Genomic DNA, 26,198 nt, shown 5'->3' with positions numbered 1-26,198 from the left:
TTGTTTTCTAGAGGCTTCTTTGGAACATATCAAATAAATGACTTTCAGCTTAATAAAAAAAAGTATATTTTTCTTAAACATGTCTTGGAAACACACTATTAAATGAACAATATCTTTGGGGAAGCAACACTATAGCAAGCTCAGGGTCAAAATAATTAAGTTATATAGCTGTTTATATTGATGTAAACATTTTTCCTATATACTGTTTCTGACAAAATAATAAAATACTGTGGCCTTTTCCCTACGACCCAATACTAGAAGGGTCAAAAATGCGAGAAAGTATAATTCATGTTAATGACCATAAAAATAAAACCCTCTTCCTCCATAAAATAAAAGAAATTCTGGTAGGTGCCATCAATGATAGGTATAAAATGGGTTTTGTTTTTTTCTTTTTTTGTTTGTTTAGTCACTCAGTCACGTCCAACTCTTTGTAACCCCATGGACTATATGTAGCCCGCCAGGCTCCTCTGTCCATGGGGATTCTCCAGGCAAGAATACTGGAATGGGTTGCCATGCCCTCCTCCAGGGGATCTTCCCAATCCAGAGATCAAACCCTAGTCTCCTGAACATCTCCTGCATTGCAGGCAAATTCTTTACTACTGACCCATGGGTGTGGGCCTTTAAATGAAATAAAAAGATAACATAGACATATAAATAACATACATGCACACACCCACAAATGAAAGGAACCTTGCACAGAAAATGACAAGTTGGTTTTCAACTGAGGTATGTAAGCTAAGACTCTGTGCTCCCAATGAAGAGGGCCTAAGTTCCATCCCTGGTCAGGAAAGTAGATCCCACATTCTCAGAAAAGTAGATCCCACATGGTCAGGAAACTAGAACCCACGTGACACAACTAAGAATTTGCATGCTGCCACTAAAAGATCCACACACCACAGCTAGGGTCAAAGCTCCCGAATGGCCCAACTAAGGCCTGCGGCAGTGAGATAAATAAAAATCTAAAACTAAATAAGGGAAAGCGACTCAGCAGAGCAGTAAAATTCACTAAATCTTCTTGTCTCCTGGATAAGTCCTTCCCTGTTTCTCATTTGAAGAGATCACTATGCTGTCTGTCATCTTGTTTCCTGTTTGTACAATCCAAACTCAGGTTCACTGTCCACACACCTCTACTTTCTCTGTACAGCTGGAGGAAGTCAATGTGCGGATTCATGTGTTCAGAACAGGAGGCCCGCCAGAACCTCCCATGGTCAAAGTCAAGGGGAAAAAAAATAGGTAGAGAGATACAGAGAGATGGTATAGACAGAGATAGCTGGATAAATCTGGGCCTTAATAATGTTACCAGACATAATCTATCTGGAAAAAGTCATTCGTGAGTCTTTACACATTGAGAAACAATTGGTAATAATATATAAGAGAGCCGTGTTAATGGATAAAACCTTATCAGTGGATGCTGAAATGACAGGAAAAGGCAATGTTTGTCCTATATAACAGATCCTTAGCAAGTTAGGACTTTAAAAGACACTTAGCTAGTCAATTTCCTTATCTTACAAGTAAGTGTTCACCAGCCCCCAGGAAAGAATATATTTAAAGGTGCATCATTAGAGTCATTTCTTTAACTGTGTCGGTTTGACTTTGCAGATTAAATGGAGGCATATATTTTGTTCCTAAGTCAGAAAACCTGTCATAAAGGTGCCACTTCTGCTCAAATTAGCCTGTAAATTAATATAATTCCGATAAGTATCCCAGTGTGATTTTGAGAGGATGCAGCCGACTAAGAGACAACATAATGTCAAGGGCATTTCTGATGAGGAGTTCTAAGGTGATCTCTCTGAAACTAGCTGAGAAATGTTCAACTTTGAGTTCTCATCTGTTTCAGATCACATTAGGGGCTTTATGAAAGTGTTTTAAAGGGAGACCTACCAGCCTGAAAGAATGGATTTGCCTCCTAAAAATACCTATCTCTGTATGTAAAAGAGACACTTGGGTGAAGAGTCTGCTGTTTGAAAAATTCCCCTCTATCATTGAAATTATTGATATAATTAAGATAATGTGAAACCACATTCATGAAAATTTTACTTTCTACAGTGCAAAAGGTTTGTTTTCCTTTCATTCATTTCCAAAGAAGAAATTTTGAATAATTTCATGAAGGAACATTTACAGAAGATTCAGTTTCCTTCACACTTTGTGTTGATTTAAATGTCAGGTATATCTTTATTTCACAATAATGTAACTGAAAATGCAATCACTTTATTGACTGGTCTCAACTAAGTGGCCAGAGGTGAGTTTGTTTTTTTTCAACTTGCCTGGATCTTCTTTTACCACTCCTGGACATCATGTCAAGAAAACCCCACAATTTATCCAGTCAGTCTCACATATTGGCAGAACCTCATTTTTATATATCAAGTATTCTTGACTGATATAAATCAAAACATGCATTAACTCCTCACTCCCAGCTGCAGCCTGAGCAGTGATTACAAGAGACTGTTGTTGGCATGAGCAGAGTAGCACATGTGCTATTCTCAGCACCTGCTCCATGACCTTCAACCCCATCGGGCCACTTCTGGATCTTCTGGAAGCCAAGGAGAAGGAAGGGTGAGAGGTGAAGAGGACAAGGTCCTTTATTTGGCCAATGGAGTCTATAGAACCTCTGACTCTCTGATGCCCTTTGCTATGCCAGGCTACTAGCCATTGGCTCTCTCTCTCTCTCATTCATGGGATGTTTTGCCCTCAGTTCAGTGCCTTTCCCTGACTCCTTTGGCAGCTGGCCCTTTTCACAATGAGCCACGTCTTCCATCTTCCATGTAGTCCCAGGGCAATTCATGCATCTTAAGCCTGATAGACTGGGGCCTCCCAGGTGGCTCAGCAGAAAAGAATCCGCCTGCCAATGCAGGAGACACAGGAGACATGGGTTAGATCCCCATGTCGGGAAGATCTCCTGGATGAGGAAATGGCAACCCACTCCAGTATTCTTGCCTGGAAAATCCCATGGACAGAGGAGCCTGGCAGGCTACAGTCCATGGAGTCGCAAAGAGTCACACACGATTGAGGAACTGAGCACAAAATCTGCTAGACTACAAACGTGCAGGGACAATCCCTCTCTCCTCACTCTGCCCAGTGCAGCCATCCTGCCACCTGCGACGTTTCCAGGCAGAGGTCTACATGTGCCTTCATGTCCCACAAGAAGCCAGCTACTCCAAAGTCCTATTCCCCAGCAAGCCCACACGTATTTGCAGCTCAACAAGGAGGCAGACAGGAAGTAAAATGCCAGTCTCCCCTGATCCTTCCAAGGAATTCTCCTGTGATGACCTTTCCTTGGCTTTGAAGGATAAAATGGAAAACATGCCCACTCTACTCCATCATACTGCATCCTTCCCACGAATCTCCTCATGTCCTCTTCTCAAGGATCTCGAAGTGTCTGCCATTCAGACTGACCATGGATGAGAAGCTGGATAGCCCAGTGAGCAGACTGCCCCATCACTGGTCTGGTAAGGATGTGTCCATTGCTTTCTTTAAGTGTTTGGTCACTTAGCACACATCTTCAGTTTAAAACTTCAGAAGAGACTTAAGAATTAGAGAAAATTCTATGAATTCTCTCTCCTACCCCTCCCTCTCCCTCTCTCTCTCTCCCTCTCTCTGTCTCTCCCTGTTGCACTGTCTTCACGCCCCATGACAACCTTGAAAGCTGTATGTTTAGGATGGCAACACTTCAAGATAGAGGAAGCCTGGAGTCACTGCTTAGAGAAGAGCAGCCAAAAAGAACTTCCTGAGACGCTTCAAACTGTGACATGAGCAAGCAGTAAACCTTTCTTGTATTAAGCTACCAAGACCGGAGGATTTGTTTGTTATTGGAGCACAGTTATTCTATCACATCTATCCCCAAAACTGATACCTATGGTAGAGTGGTGATGTTACAAACCTAAAATTCCAGGGCATTGACTTCACACACAGGTGGAACAAGCAGAGAAGCTGATATGAGAGGCTTAACAGTTGACAATCTATGCTGCACAGTGGCAAAATATTTGGATAAGCTGTCTCGTGCAATAACTTGAGAGGCAGTCCATGTGCCTGCTGAGTGAAAAGCTCTGGGGGAAAGCCTGGGAAATACCATGTTAGTGTGTTTTGATTATTATTGGCTGTGTTTAACAAGTTATTACAGGAAAAGGATGAGTTTGTCTAGTTCGCAAATGATTATCTTAGGGTAAAGGGCTTGGGACACTGTAGATTTGGAAAAACTAGCTGCTTCCAAACTCAAAGGGATGGATGTGGATTTTATGGAGGCTATAAGCAACAGTGGTCCAGTAAAAAACAAAACAAAATAAGACTTCATGAATGAATAATAAAGCGAAACCAGACCCTGATGCTAGAAAAGACTGAGGGTAGGAAGAGAAGGGGGCAATGGAGAATGAGATGGTTGGATGGTATCTTCAACTCAATGGACATGAGTTTGAGCAAACTGTGGGAGATAGGAAAGAACAGGAAGACCTGGCATGCTGCAGTCCAGGGGGTCACAAAGAGTTGAACGTGACTGAGCGACTGAACAACAAAGAAAACATGAGATTTAGGGTATGCTCTATTTTTCTGTTTTGTTTCCAGATAAGCAGCAGTAGCTGTCCTAAGTTGAAAGGGAGAGGCTTATAGGCAAAAAGGCAACGGGACGAGCTGAATAGCTTGTCTTTTAATTTCTAGGTGACTTCATTGAAAGGTACCATCTCTCAGCCCAATGATAGAGTGGCTTATTACTTGCGCTTAGTCTCTCAGTGGTGTCCAACTCTTTGCGACCCCATGGACTGTAGCCCACCAGGTTCCTCTGTCCATGGGATTCTCCAGGCAAGGATACTGGAGTGGGTTGCCATTCCCTTCTCCAGGGTTCTTCCCAATCCAGAGATTGAACCCAAGTTTCCTGCACTGCAGGCAGATTCTTTACCATCTGAGCCACCAGCGAAGTCCAGGAATACTGGAGAGGGTAACCTATCCCTTCTCCAGTGGATTTTCCCAACCCAGGAATTGAACCAAGGTCTCCTACATTTCATGTGAATTCTTTACCACCTGAGCTACCAGGAAAGTGATGCTTCATTTCATGTGTCAACTTGACTAAGTGACAGTGCCAGAGTATTTGATCAAAAATTTTTCTAAATGTTTCTGTGAAGGTGTTCTTTAAATGAGAGTAACATTTAAATCCATGAATTTAGAAGGATGCAGATTACCTTCATAATGTGGATCAACTTCATCCAAGCAGTTGAGGGCCTTAATAGCACAAAAATTGATCTCCCCCAGGCAGAAAGGAATTCTGCCAGCAGACTGCTTTTGGATTCAAACTCGAACTCCTCTCTGAGTCTCCAGCCTACTGGGCTTCACTATCAGATTTTGGACTAAACCAACTTCCACAATCACATGGAAGGGAAAGTAAAATGGTTATTTGATGACCTGAAGGAGGAACTGCAGTAGAAGCTAAGCATGCACCATTTCTCCTCCAGGGAACATGAGAAGGTTACATCTCTGAGCCTCCTTTCCAGGTATATCAGGGCTGTCTGACAGTTCTGGCCAATGGGACATGAACAGAAATAATGTACATCACTTTCTGTCTTGGTCATAAAGCTCCATTCATGTTCTTTCATACCCTTCTTTGGGACCACTTAATTAAACCAGTGACATCACCAGAAGGAAGGAGACAGATGTCAGAATAATTACTTGAAGGATAATGACCAAAGGCTTGAATTGGAGGGCACCTAAGTGAGACATGTAACTTTGTTAAGTCATGGAGATTTGGGGTTTTTTGTTACCCTAACTAATTCTGGCCTATTCTAATTCAGTGCTCTAATATTGAAAACAGTCATTGAATTCTGCTACTGCTTATGGGAGACCCTAAAATATGAAAATGGCTGGGCTAATATGTGGTGGGATGAAGTGAAGATCTGAAACATGGAAGATAATGGCAATCCTTAGATTACTTTGGTACCAAGCTCTCTCTATATATATATAGCAAAAAGTTTATATATATATATATATATATATATAGCAAAAGTTTATCAAGCACCTTTTCCCAGATGAGCAAAAATTACTGCAGATCAAATGGCCAAGATGCGTTGTCTACAAGGCAAAAATTTCTAGCTGTTATTTGAAAGAATGTGGCAATGATGTAGTTAGTTAAATGACGACTTATATTTAGCTATGATTTATACAGTAGGTTCACCAAGCCTGGTGTCTAGACTTGCTAGAAAAATGTTAGAATGTTGAAGTATTTGGCTTTTCTAAGATGTTTTATCAGAACTCTATCCTATTTAACTAGAGAGAGCTCTTGGCATTATTTTCTATGTAGTTAGTACCCCCTTTACTTCTTCCCAGCTTTTTTCTAATCTGGAAGTATTTAGACTTGGCTGTTCTTGTATTTTCTCTTTTCCTTACAAGAAGGGAAACTGCTTGATGGCAGAGACTCTATCTTCTTGTTAATTGATCACTGTATTCTCACTGCGCAGTACATGTCTAATGCATAGGAGGTACAGTAAGTATGCAAAAATGTATTTGTTAAATGAACACAAAAGTACAAAAAGTAGTGAATGAATGATTATGCCACTTTATGTAGCCTTTATAGGGAACTTAAAGCATCAGATAAACTTTGGTCTAAGCTAATCTAGGTAAAACCTGAGAGACAACTGCAAGATATGTATGGCTTTGTTAAGATACAACCTTTCTACCTATGGCCAGGGAGCCCAGTTCACCGTGACTGCTGAAACCATTTTCCCTACTATGCTTAAGATAGTTTTCTGATTAGTAACAAAAATACCCAAATAGAGCTAGAAGAATCTTAATCCTCTAAACACCTCCACTCCTCAACTAAGATAATAATAATTGCATGTTATAAAGCTCCAGTGTCTACATATTCCTGAAAGTTTGGGGGGCTGCAAAGAAAGTGGGTTCCCTCTAGGACAGTGCTTTGCAGTTACCATCTGGGAACTCAGAACAATCCTTCAAAGTCCAAGGACTGGAGAGTTCAGTCGTTATTACTTCTTTTCACACTGCTCACGTTATAAATAGCTTAGTTCTCTTCTTCCTCATTACAAACTTTTTTTATTCTCATGAAATATATGTATATTTTTATTCAGCAAACCTTGTTTCTAGTTTTGCTGTGCTGAAGTTCATCACCAAAACAGGATTTAGAAAGGTGAGGGAAAGAAAGGATGGGGGACCAAAAAGGGGAGAAAGAAAAAAAGAAAAATAGTGTCTTTCCTCCAAGATTGATGTCTGATTCTCATTAGTACCATTTAAATTTTTTTTTGTTGTTGAGTCTCTGGAAACAGAGACCAGCATTTATCTTAATGGATGATCTAATTCATGCCACTGTCTCCAAGAAGAAGAAAATCTAAACCATACAAGATAAATAATAGCCTAGTCTATTCTTAAAATTGTCCAAAGGAAGAGATTCCACAATTTTCTGTCTCCAAATTCATCTTGCTGTTAGCTTAAATTCTACTCTTCTTTCTCTTCCTCTCTTGCTTGCTTCCTCCTTTTCCCCCACCCCACCCCGGATTCTGTCTCTCCTCTCTCTCCACTTGTATTAACCTGCTCATAGCAAAGTACCCCAGACTGGTAGCTTACACAACAAAGATTGATTTTCTCAAAGCCCTGGAGGCTAGAAGTCCAAGATCAAGGTGCTGTCAATGCTGGTTTCTGGTGAAACCTCTTTTCCTAGCTTGTAGATGACTGGTGTGTCCTCACATGGCCTGGCCTGCTTGTGCATGTGTGTGTATGTGTGTGTGAGAGAGACAGAGAGAGCATTCTGGTATCTCTTCCTTTTCTTATAAGAACAACAGTCTAATTGGATCAGGATCTCACTTATGGTCTTATTCAACTTAAATTGCCCCCTTAAGAGTGTGTGTCCAGACACTGTTACATTGGGGATTAGGCTTCACCCTATGAGTTTTAGGAGATACAACGTGGTCCTAATACTTCTGTAATCAAATATCCAAATTCCTGCTGGCTCGGTAACTTCAGGCAAGAGGTCCAACGCTTTTACCTTTAGGTCCTGGTTCTTTAAGGTAGGGACTTCCGGGGTGGCTCAGATGGTAAAGTATTTGCTTTCAATGCAGAAGACCCGGGTTTGATACCTGGGTCAGGAAGATTCTCTGGGGAAGGAAATGGCAACCCACTCCAGTAGTCTTTACTGGAAAATCCCATGTACAGAGGAGCGTGGCAGGCTACAGTCCATGGGGTCACGACTGAGCAACTTCACTTTCACTTTCTTTAAGGTAGAACCAATAAAACTGAACATTGGAAAGCCTTTCTGAGAACTAAATAAAACAAATTATAACATCCCAAAAGTTAGCCAAAAATATATAATAACTTTTGCTATCCATTTAATTTTAAGTTATTATAGTGGCTTCTTTGTCTTTTCCAGTTGTTATAACTAACACCCTTTTCCATTTCTTCAAAAAAGAATCTTGTCTAATATTTTCATGTTTTCTTTCATTGGTTTAATGAATATTACTTGATTTTCTCTTGTGTGATAAGAACTGTGCTAGGTACAGTCTATATACAGTGCTGCTGAAACAGTCTCTGCTCTCATGAACCTTACAGTTTAGATGGAAAAATTGACATTCAACCAGTGAAAAGACACATAATAAGCCATTACACATCAGCTGTTAGGAGCAATTTTAGAAAATGTTAGTTTATTGTGGATGGAAGGACATAATTATGGGGGCAGAGAGCAGGAAAGCATCACTTTTAATGGTCCTCATTTTCTCTCCTAGACCGTCTTAAATTCTTTACAATTCAACTAGTTTTTAGAGTGTAAAATAATTTCCTAAGGCTGAAATGCTTCAGGTGAGTTTAAATAAATAAAATGAGAAGTCTCAAGATCTCTCTAACATATAAATAGTACTAAGGCAGTGGAGCCTTTGTTGGCCAGTGAGTGATTCCCTCAAGACAGACTAGATTTTCAAAGAGACTATTATTCGATGGTTTAAGTCAAAACACACTAAAATAAAATACAAACCTATTGAAAGAGTCTAGTTGTGTCAGAGAAAAGGCTATGATGATCCACCAGTACAATAGTACAAGGAACAAAATATTCAAATCATGCATACATAATTTTATATCATAAAATTCTGTATTCATAGGAGAAGTGTCACTCTGGAAATAACTATGTGCAACATGTATTTATTAAGAATATTTTCTAAAGTCTATATAAAAATTCTTTGTGCAGAAAACCTGGCATCTTGTTATGGATTACCTAACTAATGGATGATTTAACCAATAGGTAGTTATGGACTAATGGATGATTTACCCAATAGGCAGTCCAAAGTAAAGGTGGCAAGATGGGAGAAAATGAAAAACAGGAAGGAAGGAAGGGAGGGATGGAGGGTGGAAGAGAGGGAGAGAAGAAGGAAAGAAGGAAAAGAAAAAAATCATATTAAAAAGGTAATGGGTATGGGTCACTCAATATTATAAAACTATTTTCAACTTCTTGGTCATATTTATATCATGCTTATTGATGAAGACAGAGCTAATAATATAAGTAAATAATTACTGTACAAATGATGTGTTCCTATATTTTTATCCATTTAGCTCTCAGTCTTGTAGTAAAATCTTGGAGAGTTTGAGGGCATAGAGATGTTATAGATTATTTGCTATAGCCCCTCTCAATTTATAGTTGAGGATACTGAACCTAAAGATGTAGGTGACCTACATGCTTTAGAGTTTAGACATTCATACCCCAAAGTAACTTTGTCCTTCCCTCAGTTCAAAAGTACCCAAAGTTCCTATCCAAGGGTTAGGCATGTACCATGATAATCCTCAGTGAAAATCCTCATTTTGCCCAACAGACCTGACAGTCAAATAATATATAATTGAGTATTGGTGCAGAAAGTGAAGAGGAACTAAAAAGCCTCTTGAAAGTGAGAGAGGAGAGTGAAAAAGTTGGCCTAAAGCTTAACATTCAGAAAACTAAGATCATGGCATCTGGTCCCATCACCTCATGGGAAATAGATGGGGAGACAGTGGAAACAGTGTCAGACTTTATTTTGGGGGGCTCCAAAATCACTGCAGATGGTGACTGCAGCCATGAAATTCAAAGACGCTTATTCCTTGGAAGGAAAGTTATGACCAACCTAGATAGCATATTAAAAAGCAGAGACATTATTTTGCCAACAAATGTCTGTCTGGTCAAGGCTATGGTTTTTCCAGTGGTCATGTATGGATGTGAGAGTTGGAATGTGAAGAAAGCTGAGCACTGAAAAATTGATGCTTTTGAACTGTGGTGTTGGAGAAGACTCTTGAGAGTCCCTTGGACTGCAAGGAGATCCAGCCAGTCCATCCTGAAGGAGATAAGTCCTGGGTGTTCATTGGAAGGACTGATGCTGAAGCTGAAACTCCAATACTTTGGCCACCTCATGTGAAGAGTTGACTCATTGGAAAAGACCCTGATGCTGGGAGGGATTAAGGGCAGGAGGAGAAGGGGATGACAGAGGATGAGATGGCTGGATGGCATCACCAACTTGATGGGCATGACTTTGGGTAAACTCCGGGAGTTTGTAGTGGACAGGGAGGCCTGGAGTGCTGCGATTCATGGGGTTGCAAAGAGTCGGACACGACTGAGCAACTGAACTGACTGACTGTCTTTCATAATATCTAGGCTATTCTGTCTTATATTTTGTTTCATTGCATAGCAATGTAAACAAACACTACATTCATAGAATTGTGCATATGTGAAAAGCCCAAGTAAATTTTGATCAGCTGCTAGAGAATCTGAAGTAAGTAGGAAGGTGACTCTCAGAGAAAATAAGAAAAATACTTGAGGTTAGTACAAAGTCATATTTCTAAAATATATCTTCAAAAACACTAAAAGTCACTGTGAGTATTATCTTCCTGGACATTATGGGTAATGCACACAGTTGAAAGTAATGCAAAAATAACTTTTATAAAATTAAAATCATGAAATATTTATGATGGTGAATTTGTCATCTTTACTTAAAAGTATATCATTAGCATTTTAATTCCTAACATTTTAATGATGGCACAAAGTTTAACAAAGTTTTACCAAATTTATTAAATCCTTTCTCTATTATTGGATTTTTAAGATTCTTTTCCAGTGTTTTTCTATGCTTCAATAAATAGATTGTATACTTAAACAAAATTGCAAAAATACATAACTTTTTTTGATTCGATTGATTTTAATAAACCACACTTTTCAAATTACAAAAGAATAGCTCACATTGAAGAAAAATGAAAAGCTTAAACAAAAATATTTAAATCATGTGCTGTGCTGTGCTTAGTCGCTCAGTCATGTCTGACTCTTTACGACCCCAAGGACTGGGGTCGACCAGGCTCCTCTGTCCTTGGGGATTCTCCAGGGAAGAATACTGGAGTGGATTGCCATGCCCTCCTCCAGGGGATCTTCCTAACCCAGGAACCCCACCCAGGTCCCCCTCATTGCAGACAGAATCATTACTATCTGAGCCACCAGGGAAGCCCATTTAAATCATACTTATTCCCAAAATTCAAAATTATTTCTATTAATATTTTTTGTATAACTTTTCATTATTCATTTGCTTGCATACATATGCATATGTACTATAAACATATTTTGTATATATATAGGTTTATGCACACACACATAACATAAAATTATCAGAAATTTTAGTTTGGAGGAGTTTGTACCATAAATGAATATTTTCAAGGTAAAAAATTCCTAGTAAATGAATTTTGCATTTCTCACTCATTTCCAGACTTCTGTCATGAGCACAGGCTTTTAAAAATTAGACGTATAAAACTTTGTTATTAGATCTTTATAGTCTATTCTCTGAATTGACAGATTCTTACAAAGGATGCTGGTCTTTGAGAAGTAAAAATTCACTTGAACATCTGTATATGATAAAAATTTAAATATTATACACTATTTTCTCCTCTGTTCTTTTTACATAGTTCTTTATGCTGAATATTTTGTATCTCATTTCTACAAATTATTTTATTCATGCCCAATGACTACATGATGATCTGTTCAACCAGAGTCCTAAATTAGATCTTTAGATAATACTTACCATTATGAATAATTCTGGATGAGCATTCTTGAATTTAAATGTTTGTCCATATTCTGGATGGAATTAATGTCTGAATGAACTTTGTATTGATATAGACATTTGCCACTCCCATTCATATATAATGCATAATATATATATTTATCTTATTACTTAAATATGAGCACTTGATTAACATTAAATGAGTAACTTTCCTCTATATAGCCATGATATTTATACAATTAACAAATAAAGATTCATGGATTTAACAAATTAAATTTTCCCATTGTCTGCAGAACTACTTAATAAAGTTATTCAAAGCATCCAATTAAACCTTCAAATCCAGCATTTCCCTTTTCTCTTAAATGCTTTAAACACCGTAATTAGAAGAAAGAAGTTTTATTACATAGAAGTTACAAACTTATGAATGTTATGGATTTAATTTTCTTTTGCATCATTTCAATTCTTCTTGCTAACATTTGCTTTTACAATTTCCTGGAGTTGCCTTCCTAACAATGCAGTAATTCTACAAGACTCAAAAGAAGAATAATACCATCTCAGATTAGTAGAGGTAGCAGAATCTGAAATGCCAACTTGTTGATTCTTGGTTGGGACAGAAAGTTGACTGCACAGTCTGAGGTAATTCATGTCTGAGCTTCTTAGCTCTTAAGTACCATCTTGTTTTATAAGGAAGTCTCTAGTGCTACCTCATAGGACTTCCAAGTCCATACCTTTCACATAAATTTTAATTTTATGAAGCTTGAGTCTTCCTAAGTGTTGTTGTAACTTTTGACTTTTGTATGACTACCATCAACTAACTCATTGTTCTGCCCTTATGCTACACTGGGGCTCCCTGAGAGTTGGTAAAGAATCTGCCTGCAATGCAAGAGACCCTGGTTCAATTCTTAGGCTTCCCTTGTGGTTCAGCTGGTAACAAATCTGCCTGCAATGCGGGAGACCTGGGTTCGACCCCTGGGTTGGGCAGATCCCCTGGAGAAGGGAAAGGCTACCCACTCCAGTATTCTGGTCTGGAGAATTCCATAGACTGTAAAGTCCATGGAATCACAGAGTCAGACATGACTGAGCAACTTTCACTTTCATTTCACTTTCACTATGCAATATTGGCCTGATTAGTTAGGTTATTGCAAACTTACCCATATCTTTGGGCTTCCCAGGTTGGGCAGTGGTAAAAAAAATTTGCCTGCCAATGCAGGAGATACAGGTTTGATGCCTGGTTTGGGAAAATGCCTTGCAATAGGAAATGGCAACCCATCACAGTATTCTTGCCTAGAAAATTCTGTGCACAGAGGAGCCTGGTAGGCTGCACCCCATTGGGTCACAAAGAGTTGGACTTGACTAAGCACACACAAGAACCATGTTTTATCTGTATTTCATCATTGACTGTGATGCGAGGGTGTATGGGTTTTGTAGATCTTGTTGTTGCTATTCAGTCGCTTAGTCATGTTCAGCTCTTTGCAACCCCATGGACTACAGCACACCAAGCTTTGCTGTCCTTCACTATCTCCCAAGTTTGCTCAAACACATGTCCATTGAGGTGGTGATGCCATCCAACCATCTCATCCTCTGCTGTCCCCTTCTCCTCCCGCCTTCAATCGTTCCCAGCATTAGGATCTTCTCCAGTGAATCAGCTCTTTGCATCAAGTGGCCAAAATATTGGAGCTTCATCTTCAGCATCAGTCCTTCCAAAGAATATTCAGGGTTGATTTCCTTTAGGATTGACTGGTTTGATCTCCTGACTCTCCTAGAGACTCTCAAGAGTCTTCAGCACCACAGTTAGAATGCATCAATTCTTCGGTGCTCAACCTTCTTTATAGTTCAGGTCTCACATCTGTACATGACTAATGTAAAAACCATAGCTTGAACTATATGGACCTTTTTTGGCAAAATAATGTCTCTGCTTTTTAATACACTGTCTAGGTTTGTCATAGCTTTTCCAACAAGGAGCAAGTGTCTTTTAATTTCATGGCTGCATTCACCATCCACAGTGATTTTGGAGCCCAGGGAAATAAAGTCTGTTACTGTTTCCATTTTTCCCCTGTCTATTTGTGATGAAGTGATAGGACTGGATGCCATGATCTTAGCATTTTGAATGTTGAGTTGTAAGCCAGCTTTTTTCACTCTCCTCTTTCGCGTCCATGAAGAGGCTCTTCAGTTTCTCTTTACTTAGAGGTTTTGTTATCAATGAGTATTGAATTGTATCAAACATTTTTCCTAATTTATTGAAGACTATATAACTTTCTTTTTTATTCTATTAATGCTGCATATTACAGTGATTGTTTCTCAATGTTTTATCAGTCTTGCATTCCTAGGATAAAACAACTGTTGTGCTAGAGTCAGTGTATACCAACCTGTAAGAGCTGATTGTTCAATTTTCTGGAATTCTGATAGCCAGTTTTTAAATACAGACATCTAAGTATCAAATTATATAAACTTATAAAGATATTATATTAAAAGCAAATGAACTTTGTACTCAAAACTCATCACTTCCTAATTACTTTATTGCATTCTACTATTACTTATGCTCTTGAAACTACTTATAATCTTTTTCATCTATATGATAGAAATACTGTGTAATAGTCTGCTTCTCTGTTTGGGTTCAGTGAAGCCACATTGCTAGCTTAAACTCCCATACTAGAATTTATACCATGAAAATAAATAAAAGCTACAAATCAAAGCTTGACTTATCATTTTATTGTCTATACTTACAGCAACAACATGTTTGTTTGTAGCCATTATATTGTATAACTTTCATATTTGAAAATAGGAAAATTTATTAACTTCCAGGAAAATTTGACTAAATTCAATTATTTGAAAACCATTAACCAATTCAGCAAAGAATTTGATCTTATTATTGATGAATTAGTGAAGTCCTACTATATTTCTTTCCTTGTTGTTAGCTTTTGTTTTACTTATCAACATAAACTAAAACATCAACCAACATATATTGAAACTGCACTTATTCATTAGTTGTGACATCAGTTGTATACAAATATGATTCAACAGAAGTCAACAAAATCAATGAGACTTTACAATAAAAATCATTTATGTTTTATTAAAATTTGTAGATCATATAGCAAATGTCCTTTATTTCAGTAAATTTGTAATGAACTTGTGTGTGTGTATATATGTCTGAAAATGTTACTTGGGTCAGTCATGTCTGACTCTTTGTGATCCCATGGACTATAGCCCACGAGGCTCCACTGTCCATGAGATTCTCCAGGCAAGAATACTGGAGTGGGTTGCCACGCCCTACTTCAGGGGATCTTCCCGACCCAGGGATCAAACCTGCATATCTTATATCTACCTGCAATGGCAGGCAGGTTATTTACCACTAGAGCCATGTAGGAAGCCTGTGTGTGTGTATGTGTATATATTAATCTCCATATATCTATAAATCCTTTTTTTAAATTTGGAAAGCCAATTGTTAAGTGTTTACCAGCATCACACCCTCAAGTTTAGTTACTCAGTCATGTCCAACTCTTTGCAACCCAAGAACTGTAGCCCACCATGCTCCTCTGTCCATGTAAATCTCCAGGCAAGAATACTGGAGTGGGTTGCTATTCCCTTCTGCAGGTGTTTCTTCCTGATCCAGGGATTGAACCCAGGTCTCCTGCATTACAGGGGGATTTTTTACTGTCTGAGCTACTAGGGAAGACCATTTACCAATATACCACTGGATAAAATCCACTTCATCACTTCATGATGTACTTCTACTCCTTTAATGTAACTGGACCTGATTTATTAATATCTTATTTAAATTTTTTCTATGTGTGTCTATGAGGTATATTAGTATACATTTTTCCCTTTTTTAATATTTTTCTTGAGTTTCTTATTGGGTTTATACTGGACTAATGAAATGAACTAGAATTATTCCCTCTCTTTTTTATTTCTTTCAACAGTTTTGGATGAGGTAATTACTTCTGTAAATGTATATTAGAATTAACCTGTAAAACTACCTGTGCCTAGAGGGGATTTTTTGTAGGAAAGTTTTTAACTGTGGATTTGATTTCTGTAATACATGTACATCTACTTAGATTTTATGTATATTCTTGTGTCAGTTTTAATAAATATTCATCAAAGAAATTTTCAATTTTATGTCAGTCACCAGGCAATAGTATGAAGTTGCCTTATATTATCTATATCTTAAGGATTTAGAATAATGTCTTTATCTCACTAATATTTTTGGTAAATTCTGGGGGGCGGTTCTCTTATTTTGTTAGTCAATTTTGTTTGGGATTTATCAACTTTATAAAAGTTTGAAAAATAAGTTCTTAACCTTGTTGATTTTCTTATTGCATATCTGTATTCTATTTTATTGATTTCTACCTTTACTTTTATTAATATCTTAATATTAATATATTAATATCTTATCTACATCTAACTACATCTATCTACATCTATCTTTGGTTTATACTTTCTTTTCCAGTTTCCTGAAGTGAAAGCTTAATTAATTTTTTAAAACCTTGCTCTTTTCTAATAGAAGCATCTAAAGCTTTACATTTCCCTCTAGTCTCTACTTTAGCTATTCCTATAAATTTCAACATGAGGTATTTTCATGATCATTCAATTCAAAATTGTTTTAATATTTCCATTGTGTAATCATTTTACCCCATAACTTAGTCATAAATATGCTGTTTAATCCAAATATATTCCAATATATTATTTCATTTTACCCCAGAGCTACAAGCCAACAGATTTGTATCTCACTGGTAACAGTATCTCAATACTGAATAATGAGATATTTCTATCTTTTTCAATATTTAATTTTCTTATATATTATCCACTTCAAATTTTCAGAAACTTTGTGAAATGCTTATATATTCATTTTCAAGTCCAGAGATTTCAAATAGCACTTTGAGAAATAATGATTTGTCAGACAATAGAAGATATATTATATCTAGACCCCAGTTCGATTCCTTCTCGAAAAGATCTGCTGGAGAAGGGATAGGCTACCCACTCTAGTATTCTTGGACTTCCCTTGGGGCTCAACTGGTAAAGAATCTGCCTGCAATGCGGGAGACCTGGGTTCAATCTCTGGATTGGAAATGTTCCCTGGAGAAGGGAAAAGCTACCCACTCCAGTATTCTGGCCTGGAGAATTCCCTGGACTGTACAGTCCATGGGGTTGCAAAGAGTTGGACATGACTGAGTGACTTAAAAAAAAAATGTTATATGTTACCTTTCAAGTTATCTTTATCTAAAGTAACCCTCAAGATATGCCATCCTCAAAGTGGCGCCTCATTTAATCCTCATGTCAATTTATTTTTTTCTCCATTTGAGATAAATGTATTGTTTTCCTCCATTTTATTACCAAAAATCTGAGACTTGGGGGAAGAAAATGATTTCCCTAAATGACAGATAGTAAGTGACAGAACTAGAACTTACACTGGAGTCTTTTGATTAGCAACTTGGTGCCACATACCTTCTAACAATGCTGGGGGAAGGATTACTTGAGAAAAACGTGTGTAACGCAGAGTACCCCACACAAAGTGTGCACTAATGCTCTGTAGCGACTTTTGTGTTTACAGGAATTCTGACTTTGTTTTTTCCAAAAGATGATCTTGTCTCAGATGGCCATGGAGATTAAATGCCAGAAGCATTTGGGCTCTCACTGTACTTCAATCAGGATAGTACAACTCTATCAGGCCTATTTTTCCCTTTTTATAACAAATACTTTAAAATACCTTTTCTATCCTGAAGTGATCTTCCTAGATAATATATCTTCAGAAATAATTTCAATGCAACCTGAAATGTGAAGAAGAAATAATCCATGTTATAGATTTCAATGTGATTATGGCTACACCAGAAGCCATGATGAAATAGTCGAATATTGTTTCTCTGCTTGTACGCGTCCTTGCTAAGTTGCTTCAGTTGTGTCTGACTCTTTGTGACCCTACTAGACTATAGCTCACCAGGCTCCTCTGTCCATGGGATTCTCCAGGCAAGAATACTGGAGTGAGTTCCCATGCCCTCTTCCAGGGGATCTTCCCAACCCAGAGATTGAACCCAAGTCTCTTATGACTCCTGCATTGGCAAGCAGGTTCTTTACCACAGCCCAGTTCTCTGCTTAGAATAATATAAACACATCAGGAAGAATTACTGACTGAAGTGGTGCTGGCAACATTAACACATAAGGGGCCCCAATGTCAGTGATGTGATTTTCTGAAATGATGATCTACTCTTTCTTGGTAGAGTTCTAAACAAAACAAAATACAGTCTTTTCTCAGTTTATACAGTGGTTGCATTTCTGGATAACATAAAATATATGAAAGACATGCAAAAATATTCAAGATTATTTTTAGCTAGGGCTAGCTATCAAGCTCTGCTGCTACTGCTGCTAAGTCACTTCAGTCATGTCCAACTCTGTGCGACCCCATAGATAGCAGCCCACCAGGCTCCACCATCCCTGGGATTCTCCAGGAAAGAGTACTGGAGTGGGTTGCCATTTCCTTCTCCAATGCATGAAAGTGAAAAGTGAAAGTGAAGTCAGTCAGTCATGTCCGACTTTTCGCAACTCCATGGACTGCAGCCTACCAGGCTCCTCTGCCCATGGGATTTTCCAAGCAAGAGTACTGGAGTGGGTTGCCATTGCCTTCTCCGAGCTATCAGGCTTAGATAGTTGTAAACAGGTTTTTCATATCCACAAATACAGGGGAAGACATTTGAAAGTCATGAGTGCTATGGAACAAGTTTTCATTTTGCAGTACAGCCCTGTGTTTGCAGGATATCTAGCCAACCTGATTAATTTCTTATTGACTACTCATTGCCTCATGACAAATTCTATGGACCCACCTGAAAATTGAGAGGAAAGTGTGACAGGAATGGATCTGAAGGCATAGAAATAATATTCTTTGACAAAATCTGCCTCTTTGGCTACCCAAACAGACACTTATATTCTTCCCATCCATAGAACACACCCTTCCTCCATACCCAGGAAGCAACCCTGAAGTCTATCCATGATTTCATTCAGCTCCAGTCTGGAGATCTCCAGTCTTAAAGTGCTTCTTGTGGTTTGATGATATATAAACTAATATGCAAGATATCTGTCTCCAATATACCCATACAAAACACTGAAGAAAGAACAAAATTACCTTAGTAAAGACACTCTCTAAATTCAGTAAGGTTGTAGGTGCCATGGCTTCTGATCCATAAAAACTAACAAATCTTGCTAGACAGGAAAGCAAAGACTCCAACCCCTAATGGAGGAATAAACTCCCCACCTAGAAGCCCCAGTTTACTTTCTCTGCAAAGTTTCTCTATGACAAATAAGTTTTTAAGTGGCCCCCATAATCTGGATTCTGGGTGCTCAGACCCTGGTGTAGTCCTCACTGCTAGAGTGTGGGTAGGACCTGCAATTTGATTCAAACCAGAATAATATGGCAAGTGTGATGGGATGTCATTCCTGTAGTTCAATTCATTCTATAAGACTCCGTCTTGCTAGCTGACTGACTTGTCCTCTCAGTTCTCTCTCCCTCCACTACAAGCTGTCATGAAATAAATGGCCTCTCGGAGAAGCCTGCAGGTCAAGGAATCACAAGCAGTCTCTAGAAGCTGAGACTGGCTTCAGCAATAAACTGAAATCATCAGTCTTGCAGCCACAGAGAAATGGATTCTGCCAACAATCTGAAGGAGCCCAGGAGCAGATTCTCCCCAAGTCGAGTCTCCATATGAGGACACAGTCCAGCTTCCCCTTCAGAGACTCTGAGCCATGGATCAGCAAAGTCACGCCTGGTCCCCTGAATCACAGAAACTGTGAGTAATATACATGTGTGCGTGCTCAGTCACTTCAGTCCTGTCTGATTCTTTGCAACCCTATAGACAGTAGCCTGACATCAGGCTCCTCTGTCCATGGGATTCTCCAGGCAACAATACTGGAGTGGGTTGCCATGCTCTTCTCCAGGGGATCTTCCCAATCCAGGATTCGAACCCATGTCTCCTGCATGGCAGGTGGATTCTTTACCCACTGAGCCACCTGAGAAGCCCAAGTAATACATGTTGGTCACTCTAAGTCACTAAGTTCGCAGCAATTTGTTATACAGCATTGAAAACTAATGCACACCCCTTTATCAATTGTCCTTGAGACCAGTGGTTCTGCCCTCGGGAAGATTCTTGCTTCTCCATAAGTGTGATGTGAACTGGGTGAAGCTCAGGGTCTGGAAGGTGCTCACCTCTTAAACCTCCTTCCTGCAGCTTTAGGCTTGGAGTCCAGCTACTCTCAGCCAGGTTCTAGGCTTGTTTGTTGTGTGTGTTTGGTTGGTTTTGTTTGGCACTGTGATCCTCTCTAAAACTCAGTACACTTCTTTTAAATTGGCTTTGATTCAATCCCATGTTTGAATAACTACAGCCAAGTGTCTTTCTAGAAGTGGAATTAAAACACAAAGTCTCTTTTCTTTCATTTAATGGCCTCTTAGCTCTCATTCTCCCAGCTGCTCCATAGAACCGCTACTGATTCGAGACTTTCTAAAATAATGGCTTTGCATGGAGAGGCAATATAGTTAATTTAATCTCTGCCAGTAGATTGTTTATAGATTACATTGATCTCCTCCCTTTTATACTCATTGTTTATACCTGCTTCAAATTGGGGTACAGAAACAGTTGAATTTTTTGACCCAACAAGATGTCAAATTATAGGACACTTGAGCCATTTAGACATCAAGCAGAGTCAGATACAGCCTGCCCCCTACCCCCAGCAAAATCACGTCTTCTATTTCTGTTTGCTGAGTGGTTACTGTGACTTGAGTTCCTTTCTTTGCATATAACTTTGCTCCACCATGACATAATGAATCTTCCCTACTCTTTTCCCTAATGCCATGGCTGCTGGCAGTTCTTACAGGACCTTCTATTCTAGGTGACAATCAATATCTAGGGGGGAAAAAGTGAAATTATTTTACTTAGGAAGAAGAAAGAATAGATGCTAGTGTTGAATACTAACCATAACTGCCATGAGTGTTAGTTTTAGCTAGTATCATTCACTGCAGAGCAAATCATCTCATCAACCCTGAATATTCATTGGAAGCACTGATGTTGAGGCTGATGAAGTTCCAATACTTTGGCCACATGATGAGAAGAGCTGACTCATTAGAAAAGACCCTGATGCTGGGAAATATTGAAGACAGGAGGAAAAGGAGACAACAGAGGATGAGATGGTTGGATGGCATCACCAACTCAACAGCCATTCAGTTCAGTTCAGTCGCTCAGTCATGTCCGACTCTTTGCAACCCCTTGGACTGCAGCATGCCAGGCTTCCCTGTCCATCACCAATTCCCAGAGCTTACTCAAATTCATGTCCTTCAAGTTAGTGATGCCATTCAACCATCTCATCCTCTGTCATCCCCTTCTCCTCCCACCTTCAATCTCTCCCAGAACCAGGGTCTTTTCCAGTGAGTCAGTTCTTCACATTAGGTGGCCAAAGTATTGGAGTTTCAGCTTCAGCATCAGTCATTCCAGTGAATATTTAGGAATGATTTCCTTTAGGATGGACTGGTTGGATCTCCTTAGAGTCCAAGGGACTCTCAAGAGTCTTCTCCAACACCACAGTCAAAAGCATCAGTTCTTCAGCACACAGCTGTCTTCATAGTCTAACTCTAACATCCATACATGACTACTGGAAAAACCATAGCCTTGATTAGATGGACCTTTGTTGGCAAAGTGATGTCTCTGCTTTTTAATATGCTAAGTTAGTCATAACTTTTCTTCCAAGGAGCAAGCATCTTTTCATTTCATGGCTGCGGTCACCATCTGCAGTGATTTTGGAGCCCCCCAAAATAAAGTCTGTCACTGTTTCCACTGTTTCCCCATCTACTTGCCATGAAGTGATGGGACCAGATACCATGATCTTAGCATTCTGAATGTTGACTTTTAAGCCAATTTTTTCACTCTCCTCTTTCACTTTCATCAAGAGGCTCTTTAGTTCCTCTTCACTTTCTGCCATAAGGATGGTGTTATCTGGATATCTGAGGTTATTGATATTTCTCCCAGCAATCTTGATTCCAGCTTGTGCTTCTTCCAGCCAGGCATTTCACATGACACACTCTGCATATGAATTACATAAGCAGAGTCACCATATACAGCCTTGACGTGCTCCTTTCCTGATTTGGAACCAGTCTGTTGTTCCATGTCAAGTTCTGACTTTTGCTTCTTTACCTGCATACAGATTTCTCAGGAGGCAGGTCAGGTGGTGTGGTATTCCCATCTCTTTCAGAATTTTACATAGTTTATTGCAATCCACACAGTCAAAGGCTTAGGCATAGTCAATAAAGCAGAAGTAGATGCTTTTTCAGAAACTGTCTTGCTTTTTTGATGATCCAACAGATGTTGGCAATTTGATCTCTGGTTCCTCTGCCTTTTCTAAGTCCAGCTTGAACATATGGAAGTTCCTGATTCATGTACAGCTGAAGCCTGACTAGGAGAATTTTGAACATTACTTTGATGTGTGCACTTGTGCAGTAGTTTGAACATTCTTTGGCATTGCCTTTCTTTGGGATTGGAGTGAAAACTGACCTTTTCCAGTCCTGTGGCCGCTGTTGAGTTTTCCAAATTTGCTGGCATATTGAATGCAGCACTTTTGCAGCATCATCTTTTAGGATTTGAAATAGCTCAACTGGAATTCCATCACCTCCACTAGCTTTCTTCATAAGGATGCTTCCTAAGGTCCACTTGACTTTGCATTCCAAGATGTCTGGCTCTAGGTGAGTGATCACACCATCATGGTTATCTGGGTCATGAAGATCTTTTTTGTACAGTTCTTCTGTGTATTCTTGCCACCTCTTCTTCATATCTTCTGCTTCTGTTAGGTCCATACTATTTCTGTCCTTAATTGTGCCCATGCTTGCATGATAATATTCCCTTGGTAGCTGTAATTTTCTTGAAGAGATCTCTAGTCTTTCCCATTCTATTGTTTTCTTCTATATCTTTGTGTTGATCACTGAGGAAGGCTTTCTTATCTCTCCTTGCTATTATTTGGAACTCTGCATTCAAATGGGTATATTTTTCATTTTCTCCTTTGCCTTTAGCTTCTCTTCTTTTCTCAGCTATTTGTTAGGCCTCCTCAGACAACTATTTTGCCTTTTTGCATTTCTTTTTCTTGGGGATGGTCTTGATCACTGCCATCCATCATTCTTCACACACTCTGTCTATCATATTTAATCCCTTGAACCTATTTCTCACTTTCACTGCATAATCATAAGGGATTTGATTTAGGTCATACTTGAATGGTCCAGTGGTTTCCATACTTTCTTTAATTTAAGTCTGAATTTGGCAATAAGGAGTTCATGATCTGAGCCAGTCAGCTCCCGGTCTTGTTTTTGCTGACTGTATAGAGCTTCTCCATCTTTGGCTGCAAAGAATATAATCAATCTGACTTCAATGTCGACCATCTGGTGATGTCCATGTTTAGAGTCTTCTCTTGTGTTGCTGGAGGAAGGTGTTTGCTATAACTAATGCATTCTTTTGGCAAAACTCTGTTAGCCTTTGACCTGCTTCGTTTTGTACTCCAAGGTCAAATTTTCCTGTTACTCCAGGGATCTCTTGACTTCCTTCTTTTTTCATTCCAGTCCCCTATAATGAAAAGATTTCTTTTTTTGGTGTTGGTTCTAGAAGGTCTTGTAGGTCTTCATAGAGCCATTCAACTTCAACTTCTTCAGCATTAGTGGTCGGGGCATAGACTTGGATTACCATAATATTGAATGGTTTGCCTTGTAAATGAACAGAGATCATTCTGTCATTTTTGAGATTTCATCCAAGTGCTGCATTTTGGACTCTTTTGTTGACTATGATGGCTACTCCATTTCTTCTAAGGGATTCTTGCCTACAGTAGTAGGTATAATGGTCATCTGAGTTAAATTCACCCATTCCAGTCCATTTTAGTTCACTAAAATGTCAGTGTTCACTCTTGCCATCTCCTATTTGACCACTTCCAATTTGCCTTGATTCATGGACCTAACATTCCAGGTTCCTATGCAATATTGCTCTTTACAGCATCAGACTTTACTTCTATCACCAGTCACATCCACAACTGGGTGTTGTTTTTACTTTGGCTCTGTCTCTTCATTCTTTCTGGAGTTATTTCTCCACTGATCTCCAGCAGCATATTGGGCACCTACCGACCTGGGGAGTTCATCTTTCAGTATCCTATCTTTTTCCCTTGCCATACTGTTCATGGGTTTCTCAAGGCAAGTATACTGAAGTGGTTTGCCATTCCCTTCTCCAGTGGACCACATTTTGTCAGATGGACATGAGTTTGAGCAAACTTGGGAGATAGTGAAGGGAAGCCTGCTGTGCTTCAGTCTATGGGGTCACAAACAGTCATACACAATTTAGTGACTGAACAACAATGACAAGAAATCGTGCCAAAACATAGTGAGTTTAAAATAATCAGTCATTCCACATGCTCATAATTCAGTGAGTCCATCTGGAAAGTCTTTTGAGTCTTTTCTAGCTAATTAATGAGGTCACTCATGATGCTACAGTCCATCTGTGGGTTGTGTAGGGCTGGTTGGTGTAGGAGTCTGATCAGGGATGGCTCATTTCCCAATTTTATCCTCCAGAAGGCTGGCCTAGACTTCCTCACATGGTGACCTCAAAGCAGCAAGAGAAAAAAATAGGAGCTACAAGGTGTCTCAAAGCTTAATAGCAGAACTGGCTAGTCATTCTAGAACATTCTATCTGCAAAACAAGACTTAAGACCAGCCCAGAGTTAAGAACACGGTGAAGTAGACTCTATGTCTTGATAGGGGGAGTTATAATGTGTTCATTCTAAATCATTATAGATATTAAATCAATATATGTAGAACAAAGAAAAGGATTAGTAAATGGAGGAAGAGAACAAAGAGAAAAAAAGATGAGAAAGTGACAAAGAAGGGGAAAAAGGGGAGATAAAGAATATTTTGAGACACATTGAAAAATAAAATACAGGGAAATATTCAGGGTATAATAAATCAGTGCCCTTAAAACATAGAAAAAAAATTAGTAATTTTTAAATAAAGTAATGATCATAACTTTAAAAAACCATGAATTTCAGCTATACTTGTGACATTCAACCTGTTTCAGTTGTCTAAAGTTATGCAGAAAATTAGCCCAGACTTTATGGTAACAAACAACCATTTATTATGCTCAAAGATTCTATGGGTCCGGACTTTGTAAGAGCTTGGCTGAGGGGATTTTCTTGGGCATCTATCAATTGCAGTCAGACGTCAGTTGGAAGAGTTTTCTCAAAACTTGTCTGAGGCCAGAAGCTCCATTTCCAATGTGACTGACTCTCATGCCTGATAATTGGTACTAGTTGTTGGCCCAGGACCCCATTTCTCCACCAGTACCTCGCCAGTGATAGAGAACTCAGGAGAAACCAAACCTGCTAACACCTTGATATTGAACTTCCAGCCTCCAGAAGTGTAAGAAGATAAAAATCTGTTGTTGAAGACACTTTTTGTGGTATTTTGCTGTAGCGGCTCTAGAAAACTAATGCTCCCACCAATATTTAAACTACATTTGAAATTAATGAGAAAAATGGTTGGTGACTTAAATGTTAAAATTGGATTCCCTGTTTAGGGATTTAGTTTCCTTGTCCAGTAATTAATCTTTTGTTGTTGTTCAGTTGCTAGTCATGTCTGACTCTTTGTGAGTCCATGCACTGTAGCATACCAGGCTTTCCTGTCCTTCACTATCTCCCAGAGTTTGCTCAGACTCATGTCTATTAAGTCAGTGATGCCACCCAACCATCTCACCCTTTGGGATGAATTTTTTTGACACGTCTCGATATAGCGATAACTATGGCATAAATTGTAATAGCCAGGGACTTGGATTTGTGTTAATGTTAAATAATCAATATTTGGCAATCTAAGCATTTCATCCAAATTTCTCATATTTTTCCATGCCTTGGCTATCTTTTTTTTTTTTTTAATTAAGATATATTTTTCAAAATAGGCTCCTAGAATTTCTGTTTTGAAGTACGGGTATGCTTTTCAAGCTGTGGCCATTATTGAAACCAGAGTTCTACTACCATCTGAAAAGCTATAACAAAGGGAGGGCCGTTGGGTAGGAAATGCTTTTTCTGGTTGCCAGTGGAGATGGGAAACTGTCAGGCTGTTTCATATGTGTACTGCCCAGCAGGTGGCCCTGCCTAAAGCTTCTTGTCTTCCAGACAACTGTTTTCAAAGAGAGCAACCTTCTTTTGCAGAAGTCCCCAGACTAGCAGAATTAGGCCCCTTTGATA

At 39.0% G+C, this 26,198-nt stretch overlaps 1 long non-coding RNA gene across 3 annotated transcripts in view; it reads right to left on the bottom strand.

Moving 5' to 3' along the window:
• LOC122694085 overlaps nt 1-26,198 on the bottom strand; it is a 273,416-nt gene that overhangs the window by 81,035 nt on the left and 166,183 nt on the right. The window contains exon 2 of one of the 3 annotated variants that reach the window (XR_006341102.1): nt 17,674-17,734. The exons of 1 other annotated variant lie outside the window; for it this stretch is intronic. This is a non-coding gene — a long non-coding RNA (uncharacterized LOC122694085). Of the gene's footprint in view, nt 1-17,673; nt 17,747-26,198 lie in introns of those variants that run through there. One more of the 3 variants, XR_006341101.1, reaches the window with a different exon arrangement.

Source organism: Cervus elaphus, chromosome 5, assembly GCF_910594005.1.
Source record: "Cervus elaphus chromosome 5, mCerEla1.1, whole genome shotgun sequence".
Taxonomy (NCBI): domain Eukaryota; kingdom Metazoa; phylum Chordata; class Mammalia; order Artiodactyla; family Cervidae; genus Cervus; species Cervus elaphus.
This window is presented reverse-complemented; position numbering and strand designations above follow the sequence as displayed.